The 3,016-nt window shown below is 36.3% G+C and overlaps 1 long non-coding RNA gene across 1 annotated transcript; it reads right to left on the bottom strand.

The window, feature by feature from the left end:
- Nucleotides 1–1,602: 1,602 nt before the first annotated feature.
- LOC129772819 (uncharacterized) lies at nucleotides 1,603–2,142 on the bottom strand. The gene is made up of 3 exons (XR_008742643.1): nucleotides 2,126–2,142; nucleotides 1,792–2,060; nucleotides 1,603–1,727 (listed from the first exon to the last, which is right to left on the bottom strand). It is a non-coding gene; the product is annotated as an uncharacterized LOC129772819 (long non-coding RNA).
- Between the last annotated feature and the right edge of the window lie 874 nt (nucleotides 2,143–3,016).

The following is a 3,016-nucleotide window of genomic DNA, read 5'->3' as shown; positions in this document are numbered from 1 at the left end:
AAGACACGAAGCCGGTTTTTAAATTCTAAATTTGAATGAAAATTTTCACACCATGTTATTTGATTACTTGAAATACGTGTTTCTAACTTTCATTCAACCATATGGATAAACAATTCCAACATTGTTGCTGAATTTTTTCATCATAATATAGAGTTGTCTTCATAAACAATTTTCGTATGAGACTTTTTCACCACCTACAAACAAAAATGTTTTTCATTCAAATAGAATACTAGTTTGATATGGAAAAGCTAATTTTCATTCATAATTTTAGTTTTGAAAACGTGTTCATTCCGACTAAAAATCAGCCATTCTTTTACGCTCCCGTAAACTAGTAAACGAAGCTCAATGCCGTCAGCGTGGATATGTCAATGTGTTGTTTTTAAAAACATTCAACTGATCAGTGGACACGACAAGAACAATATTTTCATACGATTTTTTTTTGTTTACATGAAAAGTGGTGACGCGAATGCTGATTGTGACTGCAAATCACCAGACTGCGTCGGGCGAATGTTTTAGTACAAAACGCAAGCAATGACAGCTGATGAGAAGCAACGCATAACGCGGCATTATGTTTCCACCTTTACTCCTAATTCACTGTAGACCACTATAGGATCACGAAACAGTAAAGGTGGAAACAGAATGCCGCGTTGTGCGTTGCTTCTCATCAGCTGTCATTGCTTGCGTTTTGTACTAAAACATTTTGTTGATTTGCAGTCACAATCTAGCATTCGCGTCACCACTTGTCATGTAAACAAAAACAAAATAAAAGTCGTATGAAAATCTTGTTGTGTCCACGGATCAGTTGAATGTTTTTAAAAACAACACATTGACATATCCGACATATTGAGCTTCGTTTACTAGTTTAGTGGAGCGTGAAAGAATAGCTGATTTGCAGTCGAAATGAACATGTTTTCAAAATTGAATTATGAATGAAATTAGCTTTTCCATATCAAACTGGTATTCTATTTAAATGAAAAACATTTTTGTTTGCAGGTGCTGAAAAAGTCTCATACGAAAATTCTTTATGAAGACAAATCTATATTATGATGAAAAAATTCAGCAACAATGTTGGAATTGTTTAGCCATATGGTTGAATGAAAGTCAGAAACACGTGTTTCATGTAATCAAATAACATGATGTGAAAATTTTCATTCAAATTTTAGAATTTAAAAACCGGCTTCATGTCTTCTAATCTGATAGAGATTTCACTAACGAGTTCGGGACCCAAATTATGGCCCTTATTTGAAGTTGCCACCAGACTTCGACACCATCCCACTCTACATTGTTGTGTCGAATTGGTCCCAACAAACGGTGTCGACAACGATACCGATATCGTGCCATTTTGCAACGATTTTGTCGACCTACCCCTCGTATTCGACAACCAATTTCGAGCCGAACCTGTGCCAATCTGGCACCGCGTCGACCGATTGCAGTACTGCTCAACCGTTTTTATGGATGTGTGTTTTCAAAAAGTTTAATGTTAAGCAAAAAAAAAACAAAAAATTGCGTTGTTTACAAATATTTATTTATAATAAATTCATACAATTGTGCACTGTTGATGTATACTATTCGCAGCGATTAAACCGTCATCAGTAAACTCCCGTCAGCTACAAATTTCTTCATCGGAATCGCAGTCGGCTCAATTATTTTTGTCCCTTTCGTTCCCTCTAGCAGACACACCTAACTTCGTGGGAATCATAACTGTTGAGATGGATGAGTTTTTTATTCTGAAATGAAATTAAGAGATCAAAATTCATATCATAAGTAAAAATTAAAACCAGTCATACTTACGGGTATTCAAATTGGTTACGTTCGTGTTGAAGTTGTTGTTGGTGATTATGGTGAGATGAGCGCTTTGGTCTGATCCCAAAAACAATACTTTACCGAAGCTGCAAACTCCGTTTTCATTCCATTCAGATCACCGCTATTCTTTCATTTTCATTTATACATTTCTGCTGTTGCTGCTGCTTTCCTTCCTTTGACGCGATATATCAACAAAGACTAGCTGCGTTCACCACAAATTTCGCCTGTATTTTGTCTCCGTGTTGTTGAATTTGTTACTGAAATTAATCAAGGAAACATAATTTATATTTTATAACTAAATATCAACATTATCCTTACTTACAAAATTTAGTTCTCGACTCTCTGTTATATTTTGAATGACAATTTAGAGAGGAAGAGAAAAAGCAATCTCTACTGTGATGCCGTTTCGCTCAGTACCAAAAAATTGCATACAATTATAGTTCAACTATAGATAGTGCAGCCTGCGGGGGGTAAGGCGGAGGTAGATTCCAGCACTTTTGTAGCATGTTACTTCGTTTCGGTCGACATCGGGCCAATGACTGCTCGATTATGTTTGGAACTGGGATGCCACTGTCAACGCGAATTCGGCGCTAGCAGTTTAGAACAAATGTTAGCGTTTAGTACAACGATGCTAATGACGCAACGCATTACGGTGTTCGACTAAAGGTGGAAACAGAATGATGAGAAGCAACGCGTTGTGCGTTGCTTCTCATCGGCTGTCATTGCTTGCGTTTTGTACTAAAACATTCGCCCGACGCAGTCTGTTGATTTGCAGTCACAATCTAGCATTCGCGTCACCACTTGTCATGTAAACAAAAACAAAATAAAATTCGTATGAAAATCTTGTTCTTGTTGAGTTCACGGATCAGTTGAATGTTTTTATAAACATCACATTGACATATCCGCGCTGGCGGCATTGAGCTTCGTTTACTAGTTCAGGGAAGCGTGAAAGAATAGCTGATTTTCAGTCGGAATGAACACGTTTTCAAAATTAAAATTATGAATGAAGATCAGCTTTTCCATATCAAACTAGTATTCTATTCAAATGAAAAACATTTTTGTTTGCAGGTGGTACAAAAGTCTCACACGAAAATTGTTAATGAATAAAACTCTATATCATGATGCAAAAAACAATGTTGGAATTGTTTAGCCATATGGTTGAATGAAAGTCAGAAACACGTGTTTCAAGTTATCAAATAACATGATGTGAAAA

This window comes from Toxorhynchites rutilus, chromosome 3 (assembly GCF_029784135.1).
Source record: "Toxorhynchites rutilus septentrionalis strain SRP chromosome 3, ASM2978413v1, whole genome shotgun sequence".
Taxonomy (NCBI): Eukaryota; Metazoa; Arthropoda; class Insecta; order Diptera; family Culicidae; genus Toxorhynchites; species Toxorhynchites rutilus.
The sequence above is the reverse complement of the archived record's forward strand: the minus strand, read 5'-3'. Positions and strand labels throughout refer to the sequence as shown.